Source organism: Eubalaena glacialis, chromosome X (genome assembly GCF_028564815.1).
Source record: "Eubalaena glacialis isolate mEubGla1 chromosome X, mEubGla1.1.hap2.+ XY, whole genome shotgun sequence".
NCBI lineage: Eukaryota > Metazoa > Chordata > Mammalia > Artiodactyla > Balaenidae > Eubalaena > Eubalaena glacialis.
The window spans coordinates 90640291-90665391 of NC_083736.1; the positions used below are offsets into that span (position 1 = coordinate 90640291).

The 25101-nt window shown below is 37.7% G+C and overlaps 1 non-coding gene and 1 pseudogene across 1 annotated transcript; one reads left to right on the top strand and one right to left on the bottom strand.

The window, feature by feature from the left end:
* Window positions 1-607: 607 nt before the first annotated feature.
* LOC133082853 (U6 spliceosomal RNA) lies at window positions 608-714 on the bottom strand. Its single transcript, XR_009699069.1, has one exon. It is a non-coding gene; the product is annotated as a U6 spliceosomal RNA (small nuclear RNA).
* A 6018-nt stretch (window positions 715-6732) lies between these two features.
* On the top strand, window positions 6733-9559 carry LOC133081842 (SNRPN upstream reading frame protein-like; annotated as a pseudogene).
* Window positions 9560-25101: the final 15542 nt, after the last annotated feature.

Below are 25101 nucleotides of genomic sequence, written 5' to 3' on the forward strand. Positions count from 1 at the left end.
CTGATTAATGTCCCTAAAATATGCTCCACATATCCCCTTGTTTGTACCTTTGTTTCTGTTGTTCACGCTGTTAGGAATGCTATTCATCTTCCTCTCTGCCAATGTAATTATTATTGGTCCTTTCAGGTGCAACCCCAGAGTTGAACACAATGCTTGGCGCAATAATGATTTGTTGAATGAATGGATCTTTTCCTTTTTTAGGGTTTATGTTGCACTCATTATCTTTACAAATAATTTGACACTTAGCAAATTTTCCTCACATTGTTTAATTTTGATGTCTTTCTAGAGTTTAGCCACAGTAGACATCTGACCCCTTCATTATGTCTCCTAGTGTAGTCATATCAAAGCATTTATATGTTAAGATACATGTTTTTTTTTAAATTAATTTTTATTGGAGTATAGTTGCTTTACCATGTTGTGTTAGTTTCTACTGTAGAGCAAAATGAATCAGCTATATGTATACATATATCCCCTCTTTTTTGGATTTCCTTCCCTTTTAGGTCACCACAGAGCACTGAGTAGAGCTCCCTGAGCTATACAGTAGGCTCTCATTAGTTATCTATTTTATATGTAGTATCAATAGTGTATATATGTCAATCCCAATCACAGAAATATGGAATGCTTCACGAATTTGCATGACATCCTTGCACAGGGGCCATGCTAATCTTCTCTGTATTGTTCCAATTTTAGTATATGTGTTGCTGAAGTGAGCACGACCCCTCTCCTTTAGAGCCCTATATTCTTAAAGTCAAAATTGATATTATTTAGCATTTCTTGGTAAAACCTTTATGTTTTTTCCAGGATATTAAGGTAATTGTCTTCTGAGATGATATTATGTGAATATCCTCAAATTTTACATGGTTAAGTGCAGCAAAAGTTAAATCTACTGTACTAGAAAAACCAACAATAGCACTCACAGATGACAGCATATTTACCCTGTACTTTAGCTACCTTTGATAACTGAGCAACATATTGATTTGATCATTTATCAGTCAATTTTCAAGATAGTAAAAACAAACAAATCAACCCTACCAAGTCTACATGCCATTGGAATTGTAACACAGAATATCACTTCTAATCTTTGTAATTTTGTAACTGAATAAAAAGTGAAACATATAGTTCATTCCTAAAATACTTTGTCTATATGTTGCTAGCATCAAGATAGATGTCAACATTCCTGCTCATAGAATAGGCAGCTAAGAACACAGAGCTTCAAGGTATCTATTCCGTCCTCACATTGGAACTGGATGCTATTCATTTCAATAAGTACATATGCTCTGTGAATAATTAGAAATATCAGTAAGACTGAGTTAGGAAGTATGATTCCTTATTAAGTGAGAGGCTAGTGAGGAGAGGGGAAATAATATAATGTATTGCAATCCTTTTGGGACAGGTGATCCCCAACATTTATTTCTTGTTGTTTTTATAGATCCCTAAGAAACATTCTAGCTGATGCAATGAATAAAGATAAAGTGGCAAAGGATAGGGACTCAAAGTCACCCAACATATAGAGTTCTAGAATTATGGGCTTATAACTTAAATAGGTGTGTATGTGTGTGAATACGTAAGTGTGTGTATGTGTGTGTGTAGTTTGCATGTTTGCCCCCCCCAAAAAAAGAGGAAGAAAAGGGAAAAGAGAAAAAGGGTCTTAGTTACAGTGTATTTGGTTGTAGGTAACAGAAGCCCACTAAAATTAGCTTAAGTGAAAAAGGGGAACTTTTTGTAAGAAACACGGTGTCTCAAAGAAACCCATGGTAGAAAGGGTAGTTTCCATCTCATGGGTAGCTGGAAACTGACTGTCAAGAAACTAGGAAACTTCTCTTTTTTTAGCACCTCTTTTCCAGATCAACTTTCATAATATCAGCAAATACAAAAGCATGGCCTCCTTACAGCTTCTGAATTTCTAATATTCTTGGTTTATCCAAATAGCAGAGGCTGACCCACATCTTTGCATCACAAGTCCAAATTCCTAGGAGAAAAATCTGGTTGGCACACCGGAGGTAAATGTTCACCCTCATCTGATCAGCTATGGCTTAGGGGAGGGCCCAGAAGAAAAATCAGCCCAGCTTAGGTTGAAGGTTTCCACATGTCCAGTCATCTTGGGCTCAGAGGGTGATGCAGTATCGAGTACATGGTACGTATATAGCAGCTAGGGCCCACCCCTGCTGGGGGATTGCAGGAAATGGGGTTGTGAGATTGGCAAATACACTAAAAAGTGAACATTATAGCTAAAGATAGGGGATAGGAAAGAGGGAAGAGAAATAGAGGAGAAAGAAGCAGAAAAAGGGAGAAATTTAACCATCTAAGTGTTATATAGTCATTTAGGTTTTTTTTTAAAAACAAAATTTATTTATTTATTTATTTATTTATTTATTTATGGCTGCATTGGGTCTTCATTGCTGCGTGCGGGCTTTCTCTAGTTGTGGCAAGCGGGGGCTACTCTTCATTATGGTGCGCGGGCTTCAGTAGTTGTGGCACGTGGGCTCAGTAGTTGTGGCTCATGGGCTCTAGAGCGCAGGCTCAGTAGTTGTGGCACAGGGGCTTAGTTGCTCCGTGGCATGTGGGATCTTCCCGGACCAGGGCTCGAACCCATGTCCCCTGCATTGGCAGGTGGATTCTTAACCACCGTGTCACCAAGAAAGTCCCTGTCATTTAGTTTTGTTATAATACACAGTTCAGGGCAATTGCTATTTCTCATTGCTGTATTATTTATTGTTACTATTCTGCTTACATTATCTTATTGATAAGACTTTTTAAAACTTCATATCGTGATGATATATGTGTAATTATAATTCAACAGCAGTTTATTACACACATAATATAATTTTCTATCCTAAATAAAACATCTAAATGAAAATCTAAATAGGCCTTTTATATACTCATTAACGCAATATGTAAAAATCAAGACAGTGCCTAGAATTCTATATGCAGTGCCCTACTTTGGTGAGGCACAGTTTATCAATTACCATGCAGTTCCGTTACATTTTTTTAAAGTGTCCATATCCATTAGCTGGAATTAAAATGACATATTTATAAGATTAAATAGTTTTGCATATAGTCCAGTAGCATCTATATTTTACCATGCTGGTGTCTGAAAATGCTTACTTTTCTTTCAAACTCATTACGAGTGTATTTTTAATTAACTAAATTGCTGCATCATCTTTCATTTCTTTTAGCAATATCCTTGGAGAGGTCACTATGAATTTTGACAGTAGGCATTGAATTTTACGAGCTCTGTCAGTCCTGTGGGGCAAACAATCTGGCCTGATATAGGTCAGGTGACTGTGACATGTGGGAACAGGGACTGTAAGGCTGGCAAAATTTAGATTGGTGGTAGTTACAGAAAAAAAAGTAATAAAAGTTTTAAGGATAAAGGTTTTTTTTTTTAATAAATAAATTTATTTATTTATTTTTGACTGTGTTGGGTCTTCGTTGTTGTGCGTGGGCTTTCTCTAGTTGTGGCGAGCGGGGGCTACTCTTTGTTACAGTGTGCGGGCTTCTCATTGCTGTGGCTTCTCGTTGCGGAGCACGGGCTCTAGGCGCGTGGGCTTCAATAGCTGTTGCGCACGGGCTCAGTAGTTGTGGCTTGCGGGCTCTAGAGTGCAGGCTCAGTAGTTGTGGCGCACAGGCTTAGTTGTTCTGCGGCATGTGGGATCTTCCCGGACCAGGGCTCGAACCTGTGGCCCCTGCATTGGCAGGCGGATTCTTAACCACTGCGCCACCAGGGAAGTCCAGGGATAAAGGTTATACATTATAAAATACATTCAAATGCAAATATGAATTGAAAAGAGAGCAGATAGGCAAAAGAAATTCTGGGGGGCTGAAGAAGGTGAGGATGAAGGCACTGATGAAATAATTGCACTGAAGCACTCAGCTTTATTCATTGGAACCAGGTTGGTGATGTGGATAAAAGTACTGGGCTGGAAGTTAAGAGACTTGGGTTCTAGTTCAGGGTGAGACATTTCTGGGTGTGCAACTTTGAGCAAGTCACTTATCTTCCCCGAGTCTCAGTTTCCTTTTTGGCAAAATGAAAGGGTAGGAGGAAGTGGACTCTAAGGTACCTGCCCAGACATTTGATCCTATGACCTAAAATGATTCTTAGAACTGTAATTTTCGATTCTGCTAATCCATGCAATTTCGTCCTGTCAGGGGTCGGTATTAACAATTGATGTGATCCAATGATATCTATAAAAAGACTGTTTACTTTGCATATCTCCTTTCTTTTCCCTGAGGTTGCATGTCTTTTTCATGCTGCCCTGGCTTCTCCTTGGTGATGAGAAAGGAATTTCATTTGCTGGAAGAAGCTGAGGGAGGCTGGGTGCCTTGTGATGAATGGGAAACTATGGGGAGGGTAGCAGCCTGGAACACGTTGAGTTCTCTCTCTTTCTTTTGGTATTCTCTCACTGGGTAGTAATGGCGTTAAATCGGGGACTAGCATAATACAAGTTTGACAATCGTACGGGACAGAAATGCAAAGCAAAGACGATGGTGTTATCAAGTGGCACCCTCTTCACTTCATCTCAGGCAAGCTTCAGGATCGGAGAAAAGGTTAAAAGTGTGATCCAATTTGTAATTTGGAGATAGAAGAATTCATTTTCTAATAGGAAAGCTAAATTATATATATAAAAAGAAACTTTTATTAAAACAGTTCTACCACAGTGACTGATTAAGAAGTAGGGCAATTTTCATCATGTAAATTACGTTTTTAAATTAGATTAAATAACAGTAATACTTTTATTCATGTTATACACCATTTAAAAGAAATAAATAATTTGGTTAAGTTCTTGCATTTTCACAACGTGAAATTCTATCACAATCCTTGAGTAATTGAAACTGTGGTAATTTTTAGAGCCATCCAATTATAGGAATTCGGTGCAATTATTTTTCTAATAAAGTTAGTTTTCACTTACATGTGTCTGTCATTTCCTGTTGATATGAGGATGTTTTAAAAGTCTTTTTCTCATGAGCTCTCGATATTACTGTACCTGTAGCAGGATATTTATTGATACTGTCAGATAAATGTAGAGCCCATAAAAGAAGGCATGAGTATAAATTTTAGTATGCCTATTTATCTTTGTTTTTCTGCCAGTATCAATAAACAATTGTGAATGCTTTTCTTTAACCTATTGACCATAGTACATTGAGTGGAAGTCTGGAATTTCACAGATAATTTAATGGAAATGTTAATGCATGTGTATTCAATAGTAATGGCATAGTAAAGATAGGACTAACTGGACCAGTGCCTCTTAACATTCTGAGAATTATGTCTTTTTCTGTTTTGACAGAATGAAAGTTGAAGGAATTCAGTTCAGTCTGATCGTGAGGCTTTGCCCTCTGTTCACCCTTAACTGTAGTTTTAAGATTGGAGAAAACTGTAAGAGCATCAGGAAAATTTAAAGTTCAGTTAATTATTTAACTGATCCCTGTCCAGACATTTATTCAGTGAGCCCACACATGTCCCAGGCATTGTACTAGGCTTTGGGGATACCAAGTTTAATTGACCTGGTCCCACCTCTCAAGGAGGCCACAGTTCCAGAATTAGTCTCTGTATAATACAGGACAGACAAGTTGTACAATGTCTAGAGACTGGGTGTGTGCTGGGGGGTGGGCAGTGCAGTGAGTGGAAGAAGGAGGGGTTATAGGAACAACTTGTGACAATTCCCACCTCAGCAAAGTCAGTTTAATGACTCAGATCTGTAATCGATAAATGTTGCTTTGGAAAAATAGCTCCTTGCTCCTAGAGTCTCCTGCTCCTTTTAAGGAGTTAATTTGCCTCATCTCTCAGGAGTGAGAGATGGACAAAAAGCAGAGTGGAACTTGGAAGCAAAAAGAGAAAGATCAATTTATTTAAGCCTAAAATCATGCTTTTAAACCATGGACCCCTGTGTAGAGATATTATGGGTCTAAATATTATTGTACTATATATCTAAAGGTTGGGGTTACTTTTAGTTTAATGACAAAATCTATGTTTTTAAAGGTCAGCCAATGAATTAAACATGTGTGTGGTAGATTTTTGCATTGCTCTACCATTTCAAAGATACAATCCAGTGGAGAAGGCGATGTGCCTGCTGTACAATGAAATCAGGTTGAAATCAGGTTTTGTTATCTAGTAGGCTTTCTTGAAAATTTATGAGGTTGAAAAGGAGAAAAAAGTCAATTCTGTTTTTAGCAGTAAGTGTGGGCAGTAGTTTAACACAATTACAAAACCGTCACCCTCAAAATAAAAACATGCATTTAACCACGGCAAAAATTACAGTTAACAATGTGAGGGCTCATTGAAACAATGAGAAACACATTGTTACAGAATCACATTGATCTGTAAATTAAATGTAGCTCTTTGAACTGAAGCCCACTGAGCAGTTGGAGGGGGCTGTGTGAGGAAGACCTGTCTCTTTTGAGTGTGTAGGGAAGTGGACAAGGAGAGAAGCCTTGACACCCGCAAACCTAAAGAAACCAGAATTGTGGTAAACGCTAGGTTGTAAAGGTCTGACAAAAAAATGATTATTAGTGACTCGTCTGTTAGCGACCAAGAAAATGAAGAAAGCTCACTTGAACAATATCAGCTGGCTTGAAAATATAGGATAATGTCAGAAAAGTTTCAGATATTAACAATATTTTTGTTTAATAGCCTTGTTAAAGATCTACGGACATTACATTCAGAGCTGATATGAGTTTCTTTTTTTTTTTAAATTACGATGACCACAAAGAACAAAGATTTGCCAGCTTAGAAACATGATAGAAAGACAAAAACCAAGGCCTAACCTGGACAGGTTTGCAATGAATACCATAGATGGGAATAGAATGCTTGTAGATATTGAGTGGTAAGGAAATAAATATAGGTAATATCTTCCTCTATCTGGCCCCTGCTGATTCCATTTCTCAACAAAAACAACAGCGAAAACAACCACAGCAGTAAAAAGGATTTAGGGATGGCTCATTAAAATATGCAGGAGGGCAACATTGAAATGCAAGAAAAATAAAATCCAAATAGTACATCCACTGTATAAGAGTATTAGAGGGGGCTTCCCTGGTGGCGCAGCGGTTGAGAGTCTGCCTGCCAATGCAGGGGACACCGGTTCGAGCCCTGGTCTGGGAAGATCCCACATGCTGCGGAGCAACTAGGCCCGTGAGCCACAGCTACTGAGCCTGCGCGTCTGGAGCCTGTGCTCCGCCACAGGAGAGGCCGCGACAGTGAGAGGCCCGCGCACCTCGATGAAGAGTGGCCCCCGCTCGCTGCAACTAGAGGAAGCCCTCGCATAGAAAACGAAGACCCAACACAGCCAAAAATAAATAAATAAAATAAATAAATAAATAAAAAGTTAAAAAAAAAAGCGTATTAGAGAATGTTTGTACAAAAGGCATCACGCCTAAAACAGTGCTTGGAGCAGATGGTTGGTCTACAATACAAAGTATGGGAACTCAAGGGAGGCTCTTCATTAGCATTTATAAGAACTGTTTGATAAAAGACTGACTGAAGGGATTATCTGGATCTGGACTATTGCTAGTTTTCAAGGGGTCAGAGAGTGAATTCAGCTAGAAGGAGTGGGCTATTCCCTCAAATAGGCTTTACCTAAAAAGGATTATCAGCAATTTTCACCTCATTTGTGTGAGAGTCATAGCAATGAAGAAATTTCCCCTCATGAAATGTCAAACCTTTTCCAAGCATACTATTTTAATTATCACAGTCTAAGTTTCCCACTAAGAGCAGATCCCTGTCCTCAGGGAGTTAACATTCCAATACGGCCACTTTAAGGAGGAAAACACTGGCTATATTTTGAAGTACCTAAACAGTAGTAGACAAATAGTTTGCAACGGCCAATTCTTTGTGTAGGGGGGTCGGCAACTAAAGCATGGAGTTCCCAGAGCAAATTGGTACTCTTTCTTTGAGGGAAAGTGCTCCTATGTTTAAGGTAAATTACCTCTTCCAGGAAGACCATTTTGCTCTCTAAAGAAGTAATTTAGTTCAAAGGGGTACCAATTCAATATCATTAAGCTTTTCAGAGCTACATTTTCTATTATAAGCAAATCCTGGATAAGGTAATTTGCCTCAATTAGATGATCACTTTGAATCCAGGAGGGACTATATTTTACTTACCTTACTCATAGTCATCAATTTTCTTCTGATTGCCCAGGTGTGTATGGAAATGTGTTATGTATTATATACAAGATATATACATATATACATATGCTAATATTATGCTAATAGCATACAATTACTGTTAAACTTGGATTAAGTCCTCGGGACTTACACCCTGGTCTGTTGAGAATATACAAAATGTGGTCCTTCATTAAAAGGAGTTTATAAAGTTTTTATTTTTGACAGGAAGGCACCTGGGGTAGATAACAGAACAGACCTGGTCTAACTTTCATGGATGTGGTAAGGACTGACTTTTTAACAACTATGAAAGTGCTTTAAATATTAAGCCTTATGGAACCGCTAATTACATTTATTACTTAAAAGACATAATGGGAAGAAATAAAGCCAAGAAAAAACATAGGAAAATACCTAGAATTAGTGCCAAATATCAGGTCTTCTGATGGCTAAAGAGTAGGTGAAAGTTACTGGTAGAAAATCTATTACTGCAGTGACTTAAAATGGGAATACAGGAAATGTGCTGGAGGAAAGTGAAAATCATTCAGATGCCACAATTTAAACATTAGGCAATGACCAGCTGGCCACCCTCTTGCCTCCCTGGTTCATAACCTGTCAATAAATCACACATTAATCAACACTTACTGTGCTTTGCCTATAGAATGATCAAAGTAGTCCTGTTGTTCTTTTCACAGCCCTTCTTACTTAGGGTGCATCACTGCACCTGAACTGCAAACGGATGGAACTCTACTTTGCTTGTAACCCAAGTCACTTGTCAAACATACTGTAGACTTTCATATATTGCAAATCTGGTGTTGTAAAAATTGAGATGGTAGAATAAATCGTTTCAAAGCAAAAGAATATTGGTTTTGTTATTTAGCAACACAGTATACCTAAGACATTTTCTACTCTAAGAAACAGAATTGGCTTCAACTGATATCCACCAACAACCAAACACCTCACCACCACAACAAAATCATACCTAGCTGTGTTTTCATTTGGCCTTATTTACCTTATGCAGTATCTTAAATGCATTTAGGAAACTAGACAAAGAGAAAAATCTTTTTGATGCCTGAGTTTTTAAAAAATTGTTTCACTCTATGGTGTTATATACCTTGGCAACAATCATTTTGGTAACCTAATCACACAATCACACATGTTCACTGTTGCTGTGTTATAAGGTAACTAAGGAGAACTGAGTGGCGGCTGGAGATGCCTGACACTTTGGTCTGAGGAGCGGCCATTGGCTCGATGAGGGGTGGGCCAGGGATGGCATACACCTGGGCTGGACTACTGGCCACCACATAGCAGAAGTGGAGGTCTAAGGCAAACCAAGAAGGACACACTGAGCAACCAAGAGTGTCTGTTGTATACCTGAAACAATCTCAGCAGCAGCAAGTACCTGTGGTAGATTTCTAGGTAGAACTGAGACAAGCATTCTTAGCTGAGACACCAAGAGGTGGTTAAAGCAGTATTGAAACATCATGGTATCTGATTCAAACGGGCAAAACTAGCTTGACAATGTGTCAATGTATTTAAATAAGCTGACAATGTAATAAAGATATTATCCATGAAAAAAAAAAGGTAACTAAGAATTTTCAAATGTGCTTTTTAAGCTTTGTTAGAGATACATTTGCTGATAGCAGACATCTTTATTTCTGAAAATAGGGAATTATCTTCATGAAAATAAATTAACCTAATTTCAGTACTCCTTTTATGGAAAAGTTCAAGGGCCTATGACCCAGAGATCTTGGCATAGAAAGATACTTTAAATTTATTTGTGTAGCTGATTTCTTGGCAGTTCTAACTGAACCCGGATTTAAAATACAATTGATTCTTGTTATTTGCAGTAGTTATGTTTTATAAAGTATTGAACTATTGCTCCTAGGGGAAATGCAAGGTTAGGTTCCTGTGAGCCTTTGGTCACAACATTTTCATCAACTTATCAATATATAACCTTGTTTTATGTGTGTTTCTGTTTAAATACACCTTATTTAATATATTTTGTTAACTCATTAACATTAGGCTCATAGCCAACAGCACTCATGCCTGAATGATGCTTACCTAACACATGTATTTTCTTTGTAAGTCACATTACAGCCTTTTTGAGCTTAGAAACACTTGACAACACTTCAGCACTAGGCTTGGGGGCCATTTGAAACAGGAAAATCACCAACAAAAAGCACAAAAAATGTAGCACCAAATAGACTGAACAAAGGACAGTTGTTTACAGTATGAGAGCTGAAATAAGAAAGCCAAGTGCGGCCTTGTTTGACTTCAGCGGGGAACCTGCACACTGGCGACTCAAATTTTTCTTTACTGCACAAGTCCGCAAATGACAGAAAATGCACAGAGTGAGTTGAATTTGAGTTATGATTTACAAATAAATTTTAGCAGGGAAACAAATTCACAAATGTGCAATCTGAAAATAATGAGGAGCGATATTGCCTATTACGCAGTGACTAATTTTTATACTTCTGTTTTAAAATGATTAAGTTATTCTGTACTTGCCAAGAATAAATTGTTTAGAAATACATAGAATTTTGCTTAAGTTTCAAATTTCACCCTTGGCCATTCATTTCAGAAAATCAATTTGAAGAAAAGTTTGATTTTCCCTCAATTTAGTCGAACATTGTAGTTATTTCAGCAGCCATAATCAGAAGCTCAATAGCTGAGATTATAAATCACAAAGATACATGGAAAGGCAATAACAGGAAGAGAAATCAAGGAAGAAAATACATGTGTAATGGAGCAGGACCCTATGGGACCTTCTCGGGACAGACCCCTTCCCTGTATCCTCTCCTTTAGCTCCTCTCTGAAGTACCCAGATAACAGTATCTGATGCACATTTCCCGAGTTGTTTTACAGATGCTAAAACCCCCACCAAATGGAAGAGGTTAATTACTTGGTGACTTTGAGCACGTAGCCCCCCAGGCCTACTGGAGACTGAGGATTCATAACATTAACCCCTGTGACACTGCCCTGTTACCTCACCATCAACCAATCAGAGAACTATGCACGAGCTGATCACATACCCTGCAACCCTCCTCCCTCACCTGGCCTTTAAAAATGCTTCCCTGAATCCCATTGGGGAATTCGGGCTTTTTGATCACTAGCTGCCCTGGATTCTTTGCTTGGCACCCTGCAGTAAACACTGCACTTTCCTTCACCACAACCTGGTGTCAGTAGATTGGCTTTACTGTGCATGAGTAAGCAGACCCAAGTTTGGTTCGGTAACACATGTTCTCAGTATTGCAGTCTGTAGTAGACTTAAAGAGCTGAGATGTGCTTAATCAACACTTGTGATGGGACCTGACAATTTCAATTTTACTTTACTGTTTATAATTGAAAATGGTCTGAGGAACAGGATGAATGGAAACATTTATTTGAAGATAATAATACCATTAAGTTAACTCCAAGACATATTACAATGACATTATTTGGACCATGCTTTTGTAACCTCCATTTTGAAGTACTTAGGATTGGCCAATATTTAAGACATGAACATTTGATTCCCTATAAAACAAAAATGGTCTAACAGACATTTTATAAAGTGTGCTCTGTTGAAATGTATCATTTTGTATTGCCAAGAGAGCATACACTTTGAATTGAAAGGGAGTGGGAAGAAAATAGGGAATGACTTATGCACGGTACTTTTAAGCTCATGACAGAAATAGCTCAGGCAATATGTATGTGGTCACTCAAGAAACTTCAAAGGGGCTGGTGTGGGAGGGAAGGAGAAGAAATATAAAGCTAATATTTCAATGAAAAATTTTTTAAATAGAAAATATTGAATGTGTAACATTGGCTGTAAAAAAAAAGATGAGAAGCAAAAACTGTAAATGTTTAAAAGCAAAAGAGTAGAACTGGACCAACACATGCAGACAACTAAAGTCTTATTAAAGAGGCTGTTATTAGGAAGATAGATTGAACTGTGCATGATTACCTTCTACAGCGGCAAGTTTAAACATCAGCAGCAAAGAGATGGGAGTGATTTGATCTCTCTCTTATCTTGGCTTCATCATATGAAACTCTGTAAACTCCTTCCTGTCTTCTGTTTTTGCCATCAGTCTGTGGCTTCATACAACAGGTTTATCTTCTAGGCCACATTTATGAAAAAAGAAAGGAACTGAAGAAAAAGAAAAATCAAGCTCTTAAAAGGATGCCAATTTTGTCTAGAAACTAACTCATTACAGAGATAACAGGATTTAAAAACTTGTCTGAATTTCTTTTAATATACTTAAAAAGCACACTTTCTATAACTGAAATGATCCCTGTGAAAAGGAAAAATGACTTTCAGCACATTACATTGGGCCATAATACATGCTCTTGGGATTTTTGATACCAGTCATTAAGAAGTACAAGGACAAGCCCAGAACAGTTTTGTCTGATAAGGTATGTCAAAATGCGCAGGCCCAGACGACTTGAGAGAAACTAGGGAGAACAGGCAAAGATATTTAAAAAACTTCTCACAAGACACTAGGGTTTTAGAAAACTGAGTGAGTTAGTTCCCAGAAGCATCCTTGATTACAGTACTTGCCTATCTTAAAAGGATTCTTCAGTTTTATGTTAATTAAAGAGCTTTACCTCTGATAGTGTGAAAAGACTCTTATTCTCTCATTGGTCTTTCTATATGGTCCAAATGTGCAGAGAGTAACCACTAAGGTCTCCCTCATGCAGCAGATAGAATATGTGCTAAAATATAGGCCAGCAAAAACACTCCCAAGGGGTTTTCCACAAGTCTGAAGTTCTGACAGAACATTCAACTCCCCACTAAAATATGTTTATTGATAGTTAACATTTACTGAGCACTTACTACATGCCAAGCTTTGTGTTAACCACTTTATATATATTCATTTGTTTAATTCTCACACAGCCCTATAAGGAAGGTGCACTTGTTATCCACATTTTACAGATGAGGAAACTCAGGCAAAAGAATGTTAAATAACTTACCCAAGAGCACACAGCAAGGAAGTGGTGGAGCCATGATTCAACCCTAGTTGGTATTATCCATCAACCTGATCACAATAAAATAATTGATCAGATTACCTAGCTAGTCATTTTGAAAGGTGGTAAGAGACTAATTCTCAGTATAGATAAATTTTAAGGTGAGTGAGGTTGACAAGGATTATGGGATACTCCAGAGAATGGAGAGTGTCCACGTGGAGGACTGCGGACAACCAAGAAGAATTATACGGATACTGAGCACTGAGAAACTTAAAGGGAAGAAAGAGAGTGCTCCAAAGGGGACTGCTAAAGGCACAACTTTCATAGCTTCACAAATTCACAGAGGCCCAGTTCTAATAATTACCATCAATATCAAAACACAGACATGCCTTAACATTCAGAATAGGTACAGAGCTGTGAAGCTGTGTGTAAAATAAAATCCTACCTCATCTCTGGATTCTCTTCCACCATAGAGGATAGTGGAGATGGTAAAAGAACTTTAGTGGGACATGTGGGCAAGGGGTAGGGTAGCTTCTTGTTATTGTGACCCCCTGGGTTAGGTGTGACCATCATGTCAACTGACTGAGGAAAGAGTCAGGGAAGCTGCCCTTAATGAGGATCTTCCAGAGCTCTGCTATACCTTAACCAGATGCCAGTGAGAAGCAGGGTACAACAACTGGGTTTATCTATTAGATTGGAACTATCGTAGTGTCCAACTGGGTCTGAGATAGAGAGCCGTGATATAGTAATTGTGTTAATAAATGAGTGCTTCACAGTTCTGTAACTGAGGATTTGGTTAAGACAAAGCAATCAATTTTACTTTATTCATTTCATAGAGCTGAGATTCTTTATCTGATTGCTTCACTTCAGGGATACAATGGTATACTACTCATAGGTATGTAGGCACATGCACACGCATGAGCACACACACATCACTTACTTCTCTTCTCAAACTCTCAGTGACTATAGGGTAGGTACAATTTATTTCCAAGCTCGTACTAAATGGTATAAAAAGAATCTTCATTTACTAACTTTTGATTGGAGTAACCCAACAATTTAAGATGTTGACAGGTCATAAAATTTCTTTTTACTTTGAGAGACAGTTTCCTCACTGTAGGATGACTGACACTTTAATTTTCATTTAAATAAGTCTAATTAGCCTTGGGCAGCTGGCAATTTTTTTTAGAATCACAGATACTCAGAGTTGGAAGAAACCTTAAGGGCAGGTCAGAATAACCATTCTTGATGATTCAGTTCTTTCTGTATTATCCCACCCAAAACTCTGTCTTCCTTCCTTCCTTCCCTCCTTCTTTCTTTCTCCCTTCCTTCCTTCCTTTCTTTCTTTCTTCTCTCCTTCTCTCTTTTATTCATTCCTAAATTCATTTATTTAAATAATTGAGTGCCTATTACATGCCAGACAACTTCCTAAGTGATGCAGCCACAAAGAGTAATAAGATACTGTCGTTGATTTTAAGAAACCGTTTAGTAGAGTTGACAGACATGCAGGCAGATCATTGTGCTACAGTGTGGGCAATAATAGAAAAAAATAAGAATATGAAAGGAACACATAGTACAGAGGTGAGAATAGTTAACTCTTTTGTGTAGTTGTAGTGGGGGTGGGCAGGGTTCAGACAAGGTTTTCCAGAGGAAGAAATGCCCAATCTGGGTTGTAAAGAGAGAGGTTTGCTAGGAGAGCAAATAGTGGAAAGGGCAGAAAGAACAGCATATTTAAAAGGTAGAGAGATGAACTACCCTGGTGTGTTAGAAGAATTGTAAGGTGTCTGTCATGGCTTGTCATAGGTGGGGCGAGGTGGGGAGCAGGAGAAGCCAAGGCAGGAGAGGGAGATCCTGAAGAAACTTGTCTTCATGGACAGAAGGGTAGGAGTCGTTAGGAGATTTTAAGTAGCCTGTCACTATATTTCAAAAATACATTTTAGAAACTTTGAACAATTTTAAATGTATAAAAGTTCTTACTTACAGTGAACTGAAATCTTTCTCATTGCATCTTCTACCTCTTAGTCTTCATTCTCCTATGTGGGATCTTACAGAAGAAAGTTAGCTGAATTCTTTTATACATGCCTTTCAAGTATTTACCTACGTATATGCCTTTCAAATATTTAACAATTTTTTGGGTTAAATATTTTCAGTTCTCTTAAAAATTTATCCTCACAGAATTGTCTGTCTGTGAGATAGGTGAGAAGGGGGCAGGGCACAACCGTTAAAAGAATGTCACAACACTTGAGGATATGACAAAAACTGTTTAGGACCTACTAGGCCCAAGATGGCGGAAGGTCCGACTTCCAGTAGACCTTGAGCCTCATTATACGCTCATTGTAATACATTAGCATACACTAAATGACACACCCACCTGCTCCATGACAGTTCCCAGGCTGAACATAAAGAGGCCAAGAAGTGAGCAGTGGCCCAATTCCTGGAAATCCCCTCCCTTTCTTCAAAATAGTTGGAATAATCCTCCCACTCATTAGCATATGAAATTATCCAGCCCATTAAAAACTAACAACCCCATACCCCGGGAACACTGTCACCTTCTGAGAAGAACCACATTCTGCTTATGGGATGTGTATCTCTCTAAATAAACTTGCTTTCACTTTACTATGGCTCATTCTTGAATTCTGCCTGAAACCAAGGACCCTCACTTGGCGGCCCGCCCCAGGAACTTGCCCGAGACCTGGGACATAACCATTCTCTCTCGGCCCCTTCTCCTGCAACACCTAGAGGAAGAGAGTGGAGTATTTACCCACTGCCTCTTGTCTCCCCTTATTTGAAGGTAGCATTTGGCCTGAGAGGGCTGCTGAGACATTGGTGAAGGCCCTGATATGAAGATTAGAAAAATGCACCCCATGCATCTGAGGGGATGTGGTCAGCATGAGATGGATCTAAGCTCACATGGCACTGTCCACTGCAGGCTGAATCAGAGATGTGACAAAGGGGATGTGACACGGGGCACCAGAGGCAAATGCTCCAGTAAAGGTAAAGTTTAACCTGTTTCAACAAAGCATCCCCAAAACACAGTGGCCTAAATAAAAAGTTTAATTTCTTAAGTAGAATCTGGCTAGTCTACAATAGTGGGGCTTCTCTGCTTGACAAGGTTGTTCAGGGACAGAGCTTCCTTCCATCTTGATGCTCTGCCATCTCCTAGGGCATTTCCTAGACATCATGGTCAAAATTGAGTTTCTGGTACATCTGTTTTCCATCTCACTGAAAGAAGAGAAAAGAAGAAGTCCAGGGCAAACAATTTCCTTTTAAGCAAGCAAGGCAGAAATTGTACACATCCTTTATGTTCTTATTCCATTGGCAAGAACTTAATAATATGTCCACATTTGTCTGCTATGAAAGCTTTGAAATGTTGTCTCTAGCTGAGAAGCGATGTGTGTAGTAAGAAGCGGGGAAAGGAATTTTGGGAGATAGCTAGCAACCATATACCTTCATTCATATTGAATTTTCTGTCCAATAAAACCAGTCAGTTTCATGTGTTTTCAAATTCAAATTCAAACCAGTCCTGAAGATGCAAAACAATCCCCGACAGGTTCAAACACAGCCAAAGCCATATGATAACCACTGTTCACTGCAAACAGCTAAAGGATCTCTTGGTTGATCTTAATTGAGAACAGTGTAGGGCGACTCTCCTAATACTATCAATTCTATTAAGGGCTGTTAAACTATGCAAAATGGGCTGGGGAGTAAGATGCTCTCCTCAGTAGAGGACCATACCATTTCCCATTTGGCAGTCATTCTCCATGACTGTTGTCGATGCTTAGATTTCTTTATAATTCAAAGAATAATAGGCGATTTGAGGGTTTCAAGTAGAATTTTTTTTGTCACACGTGCAAAACTTGAGAAATACTACTTTCTGACAACCCAAGTTGCAAAGGAAAAAAAATTGTGCCACTACTGTCCTTGTACATCATTACTAATGAGGGTAGCTTCTGCCATGTCAGTGGTACGTGTGCTTTACTTGGGTAGAATCTGTGTCCCAGCGTATCATCTTCCACAGTTTATTTGTATCTCTATAATATGATGTCGTACATTGCATACATTGAGTTACGTGAAACATAAGGAGAGACAGACCTTTTGTTCCTCCATAAGAAGAAGTATGTCTCTTAAGCCTTAATTGGGTAGTATGAGATGTTGACATTTTACCCCAACTTGACAGCCAAATCAATGTTATTGAAGGCAGCCTGTAGGCATTCGTGACAGCCTAAGGATTAATACTCTTAGCCAATTTCAAAATGGTTGCCTCATATCACAAGCGAGGTGTGTTGGTTTCCTGGATTGGAATCAAAGCATTTTTGAGGCATGTTCTAAGCTATTCATATTGCATATCATAGAATTAAAGTGGATCAAATGTCTCATCTGACTGCAATTGGCTCACTTCAAAACAAACGTCACTTATGACCTTCGGTTTTTTATATTGGTGAATAGATCACAAATGTTTTTTCATGCCTGTTGGACCCAGGGAAAATGGAGTTAAATTTCAATAGCAGAGGTTTGCATCCCAGATATATGAGTAGAATGACAAAATGACTATGAATAGAATATATGAGAAACATGACTGGCAGAAATAGTACTTGACAAACATCCATGAGTTTCCTAAAATTTCCCACTTTCCTTTGCATTTATGTTGGAGTTGTGTGCCTGTTTTTGGTGAATGCACAGGAAGCATGAGTTTTCTGGACTGAGTCAGTAAAGACTTTGTATGCTTCCTCTATTCCTATTTACTACCACTGCAAAGACTTTGGAGGTCACGAATTTCATATGGCCAGCTACAGGGTGGAGTAGAGCTTCCTGAACCATTTTATGCTTTGTACAAATGGCAAGTAAACTAGTGACATAGCCAAGCTTATTCTGACCAATACAAAATGGTTTAAAATTATCCAAAGACCAGGCCAATTCTCCGTCTTATCACTCTAGGTGATTGGAAAGGGCACTAAAAATATCCACTCTTGCAAATGCTGGGTGAAACTATCAAAGGGAAATGTTTATTTATTAAAGGATGCCAAGAAACTATAAAGGCCAAGATGCCAACTTTGAGGGAAGATCATAATATGGAAAAAAGCATGAAATCTGATCTTTAGTTTTCCAGCTATTTTTGTCCTTGGTATATTTTTTCTCAGTGTCACGAGTTTCTAACCAATTCTGGAATTGGAAGTCAAGGTCATCCAGCAGTTAATGATGGCATCTCTAACAGTTTATAAATTTAGACAGCTGCTATCAACAGTAAGTGAAGTTGAAGCACAAATCAAAACTGTATTCCTTTGTATGTAGAATTAGTGGTGTATGTTGGACACCTAAAATGATGTATGAGGAAGGGATCGCATCTAGCTAGAACTTGTATTTAAATCTTGTTTTTTTCCTAGAGGTGAGCTGAAGGGGAGCCACATTTCAGCCCAGGGAATGTTCATTATCTTTTAGCCATTTGTTTCTGCACCTCTTGCTGTAAAAACATCCTAAGCACAGAAAAGGGTTAATCAAATTTGTAACAACAACTTCTTTGAGTCTGATTTACTTTAAATTGGAAACTTGTACTAAAAAGTTCAACTGTAGCATATTAAAGAAAGTCATTATTGTAAACATAACCTTGCTTGCTAAGAAGTAATAAAATACTTGGCAGTCCTAGGTTCAGTTTATTCATGTATCCAAATCTTTTCAAATTCTCATGCATTTTTGGTAACTCTATTGTATGTCTTTACATTTAACTTACTCCAGACAGTCTTTGTCAGAAATTCCCATATAAGATCAAGAATCTGAGCTCATAACATTAATATGGTCACAGGATGAAAATACAACTTCATGATCTCCACCCCCAGCTACTTTTTTTCCTTCCATTTGGCCACGCGGTGCAGCTTGCAGGGATCCTATTTCCCCAAACAGACCAGGGATGGAACCTGGGCCCTTGGCAGAGAAAGCACAGAGTTCCAACCACTGGACTGCCAGGGAACTCCCCCATCCCCAACCTACTGTTATCTCCACAAAAATGGGAAGCAATAGAATATCCACAACAGGAGAAATGATGTCATTTTATCTACTGAAGACACACACCTGGCTGACTGAATAACCTGCACTGCTGATATGCTAATAAAGTAGGCTTGGACAGTGTAAATTCAGGTTGACTACAAACTGGTCCCTGACAGAAAGAGAACTAGTCTATAAGACTGATATCTATTGGAGACTTTTTCATTTAATGAGTAATTCATTGTAATTAAAGGGAAAATAAAATAGCTTTCACTACTGGTCCCTGAGTGTTTATCCAGGCAACAGGGTACCTAGTTCTAGATCAAGGAAATTTTATATCTAGTTAGTTCCTATTCAAATATAGCATATTCTCTTTCCAAGGAAAAGATATAGCTTTTATTTCTTGTCTTTATCTTCCTTTTCTTTTTAATTTAAGTCTTTTTCCTTTTTCTTTTAAGCAGATGGAGACTTTTTGGGTTACAGATGTCACTGAATTATCTATGGACTCAACAAGGAGATAATTAGAATTTTACTTTTTGTCTGTGTAGAAGACTGAAGGATTATAAAAATCATGTAATAGGGGCATTTTTGCAATCCTAATTACAGTTTTTAGTTGGGGTTGTTAAAACTTCCCAGTTTTCCTTACTCTAGATTCAAACTGTCACAGAGATTGCGTGTGGTTTTAGGTTTTCTATGCAAATACTGGCAAGATGTTTGGAGTGTTCTTCACGTTTCCAAATTCAACTCTTTACATGTTATGTTTAGAAAAGGTTTGGGAAAGGATGATAATAAAATGTTCTTCTTCCTTTGTCAACCCTGCCTGAAAACAAACTCATTACAGGGGTGAAATGCACGATCAGTTAGATGAACATATAGGCAGCGGTACAAAACTAGCAGGGTGGGTAGAAATTCACAACGGAGAAGTGTTTTGGAACATAAAGGTCAGCATTTAATTTAGCTGGGCTGTACATTCTTAATAATATTTATTGGGCTTTAAGTGATTATGTAATTCATTGCTTTTGCCAGGGTTTCTCAGCTTCAGTACAATTGACATTTGGTCAAGATAATTCTTTGTTGTATGAGGCTGTCCGGTGCATTGTAGGATGTTTTGTAGCATCTCTGTCCTCTACTCACTAGGTGCCTATAGCACCTTCCTCCCTAGTTGTTACAACCAAAAATGTCTCTAGACATTGTAAAATGTCCCCTGGGGAGGAAGGACAAAATTTCCCCTGGTTGAGAAACACTGCTTTAGCTCAAAAGACACTGCAGTAGAAAACTTTGTTTTCTGCCAAAGAGTGGCAAACTTGGCATATTTGATATCTGGAAAAGATAATTTTTAACATCCCCTTCCTCTATAGGACAAAGTTATTTTCAGTAATGATAATAGAGTGAAATTAATGGCCAAGAGAGTGAGGATTTTCTTTTATTGATTATTGTCATTATTATTTAGACATTTAATGTTTTATGTGTAATCATGCTAGTAAAATATTTTAAAATGAATAAATATTATAATATGGAAAAGAAAAAAGTAATAGATTAACAGTTTTTTTTCCAGTTTTATTGAGATATAATTGGCATACTGCATTGTATACGCTTAAGGTGTACAGCATAATGATTTGACTTACATACATGATGAAAAGATTACCACAATAAATTTAGTTAACATCCATCAACTAATTTAGATACAAAAAAAAAAGAAGAAAAACGTCTTTTTCCTTGTGATGAGAACTCACGATTTAATTGCTTAACAAATTTCAAATATACCACACAGCACTGTTACAGCCATCATCATGTTCTACATTACATCCCTAGTGCTTATTTATTACTGGAAGTTTATGAGATATAAGTTTATAAAGAAAAAATAATAGAGTAATACTTTTACTTATATTAATGTATTTTTTAAGGGAAAAACATACCTACATATTGGTGTGTTGTAATAATAAACAATAAAATAATAATGTTATAGATTAATAACAGTTAAAAAACAATTCAATAGGAAGCTAAAATAGAAGGATACATTTTAATCTTAAATATATTCAAATTCAGTAAAATATTTCATTTATTAACTAAAATTTCCACTTACCACACCAGAACACCAAATCCAGATACAAAATTCCAGTAGTCACATAGAATGGCAGTATTGAAGCAGCTCAGGTCGAGTTTCTTTGCTGTTAACATCATTGCATTATCATTGTTTATTTTGAAGCTACTATTTAAATGCAGGAATATGCAAAAGCACAAGGGTTGGCGCTGTGAACTCTACCAAAAGCAAGCTCAAATGATTCTAAGCTGTTCTGAACTTTTTCTGGAAATGGATGCACATAGAGGGATCCGTGTGTGTCAGAGGCCAAATGGATAACTGAGAGTCCTTCAAGTTCATTTCCATGTCAGATATAATGTTTATTATGAGGTAAGTTATAGAAATAAGTATTATTATTAAAAGTAACAAAACATAAATGATTAAATCTCAATAGTAATCATTGCAATTGTTTCGAACTTAGACCAGTGGTTCACAACCACGAGTGATTTCTGCCTCCCAGGGGACATTTGGTAATTGCGAGAGACATTTTTGGGTGTCATAAGTGGGGAAGGGCTGCATTCTACAATGCGCAGGACAGGCCCCACCACCCAGCAAGAATTATCCAGCTCAAAATGTCAATTCTCAGGCTGAGAAACCCTGACTCAGACCGATCAAAGATTTTTTTTTTTTCCCAGAGGAGTATTTTATAATTTTATCCCTGACATTGTTTAAAATGCAGGTGCATGGTGATAATAAAAAGCAGAGTGACTTTTAGTCTGTTTTATTATTGTCTGTAAATTTTCTACAGACAACGCACCTCCCTTATATTCTGTGTCTGGAGCAGACTTCTCCCACCACTCGAGCATGGGTGAGATGTCCGATAAACAAAAATCCAGACATAGAGATATTTATGTGATTTTCATAGGCCTCACTTAAATATTCAACGCCATTAACCAAACTAGACTAATGAAGCTTCTGAGAAAAGTTAGCAACTCTGAAAAATTTCTCAATATGCTAAAGTTATTCTGTGGTGACATGTGTCATGCTTTAGTACTATGGGGTTTGGCTGGCCCTGAATGTTAAGAAGAACTTACTTTTTTTTTTTTTTTTAATGAATTTGGTTCCAACCAAAGCCTTTTTATTTATTTATTTTTAATTTAAAAAAATGTTTTATTTTATTATTATCATTATTATTATTATTTTCTTTTTTGCTGCACCATGCGGCATGTGGGATCTTAGTTCCCTGACCAGGGATCAAACCCGTGGCTCCTGGGATGGAAGTGCGGAGCCTTAACCACTGGGCTGCCAGGAAGGTCCCAAGAAGAACTTACATTTAAAAATAAAACTTTTTTGAGATCTAGGAAGGTAGGGGCTGTGTGGCAGTATTGGTAAGAAACATTCACACTAATTAGTTATGTGAACTTCAGGGAACACATATTTCTTCAGGAAATAGAAAAAAAATCAAAGATAAAAGCAGGCAGTCAGACAGATAGGGGCAGATATGAATTTCACCAGTCAGTTTGTTTGTTTGTTTATTGTTCTGTTTCTGTTTTGTTTTGTTTTATTTTGTGTTAACTGGATCAGCCAAGACTGCACAAGGTTTTGCCCAGGGTATGTTAAAGATGGTAAACCAAAGCCAAATGGATAATCTCTTATCGATAAATTCCCATGTAATGAAACTGAATTCATTCTCTGGAGATGATACACTCATTCTTGTCTTTGTGTCTTTATTTTATTTCTCTTACTTTGGACACCCAGTTCACCTTTCCACCAGAGAAAGATGCAAATTCAATATTTTCCTTACGGCCTAGTTTGAATCAGACTTTAGTTGTTTATCTAACTTCCATTCCCTTGTTTTTGTTTGTTTTTACTTTTATACATTTTCACAATTTTCTTTCTGGGATTACAACTACCCAACTCTCCCTCCTCCCCTCCTGCAGTGAGGTTGTAACCCAGGCTTGACCAGTCAGAGCATTGCCTTCTCTTAGCTACAGTGATTGGTTCACAGATAATAACATGACACAAACAGAATGACTCAAACTCACTGGAGTTCCTGAAATAATGGGATGTCAGCCTAGAGTTGCTGGCAGCCATCTTGCTACCATGAAGGGAGAGCCTTCATATGAATAGAGCCAATATGGAGGAAAGCAAAGCTGACAGATGGAGAGGAAGAGATGAGAGAGATAGGCGATTACTTTGTTTGATTCTCTAGATGGATTTGCATTTAAAGTCTACACATAAACTTTCCATTTACCTAAATCAATAAATCCTCCTTTTTGTGGAAGCCAGTTTGTGTTGGTTTTCTGTTACTTGTTATACAGTAATTCATGACTACTCTCAGCACTTTCGTCCCAAAGTTTTCCATGACCATTTCACTTCATGTAATTCTTTCTCAGCTGTGAATTTGCCTAATATTTATAAGTTTATATTATATACTCCAGCACTTGATTATATACTCTTTTTTTGTTCTCATTAAATTTATGTGAATCCAGTCTCCTTCATTTAGCTTTAATAATAGAAATATATTCATGGTTTATAAATTAGTTTTATATTCAATATTTTATTTGATTTATAAACTCATAGAGGGAAGATATTTTGTCTTATATTCCTTTTGTATTTTCCATAGTACTCAGCATAGGGTGCTCACATGCTGGGTATCTAATAAGTAGCAGATTAATTCAAAGTTCCATTCATAGCTATCTTTCTGATTTGTGAACATCTGAGACACTTACAATTCAACAAACTACCAACAGCACACACATTCCTAGAGATAGTAATCTTGAAGTCAACAATAATAAACAAGTGCAATTCGTCACAAACCAACTTGCAGAAATAGAGGAGGACCTATTCACTGGAGTGAGCTTTGGGAAGTCAGGAACCTTGTCATATTTGTCTTTGTGCACACCATCATCCAGCACAGTACCAGGAAAATAGTAGATGCTTGATAGAAATTTATTAGATAAGTGAATGCATTGCTTATAGCATGCTTTCTGAAAGGATCGAAATGTTCTTTAATTTGCACTGTCCAGTATGGTAGCCATATGTGGCTACTGAGCACTTGAAATGTTGCTAGAATGACTAACTGAATGTTTAGTTTTATTTGATTTTAATTAATTTAAATTTAAATAGCTACATGTGGCTAGTGGCTACTGAGCTCAACAGTGTGGATTTATAAGCTCAACGAAGCAGCTTATGCAACACAACACAAGGATGTCGTTGGAAATACACATTTAAGAGCTACTGCAGATTGTTTTTTTTTTTTGGAAGCACACCTAAATTACAGTGGTAGTCAAAGCAGTAAAGACATATCCTCTTAAAGCCCAACTCAAGTATCACCTCCTTTGTGAAACCTTCCTTGACTCTGACTCCCACCCCATCTTCACCCTCATCCAGGTCAGAATTAATAAATTAACAATTCTTTCCAACTGTGCTTTGTTCAGACAATTATAAACAAGTTTGCTATGCTATATTATAACCAGTTTTACTTTTGCCTAAGTAATGAGCTAGCTTTATTGCTTTTTGAGGGCAGAGACCATATCTTATTCTTCTTTACTCATTTAAAAGTACTTAATCAGTTCTTACTATGTCAGAGCTTACAGTCCAGGAGGCAAAACATATCTTAAATATGCCTTAACTGTAACAGGTAATGAATGTTATATGCTACGGACTGAATTGTGTCCTTCCAAAATTCATACGTTGAAGCCCTAACCCCTAACATGAGAGTATTTGGAGATAGGATCTCTAAAGTGGTAGTAAGGGTTAAATAAGGTCATAGGGTGGAGACCTAATTTGATAGAATTAGTATCCTTATGAGAAGAGGAAGAAACCCCAGGGCATTCTCTCTCTGTGGGTACCCACATACAGAAGAGGTCAGGTGAGTACCCAGTGAAATGGCAGCCACCTACAAGGCAAGAAAAGAGGCCTCTGAATGAAACCTACTTTGCTGCCACCTTGATCTTGGACTTCCCAGCCTCCAGAACTGTGAGAAAAATTTTCTGTTGTTTAAGCTACCCAGTCTGTGGTATTTTGTAATGGTGATCCAAGCAGACTAATATATTACAACTGGGGT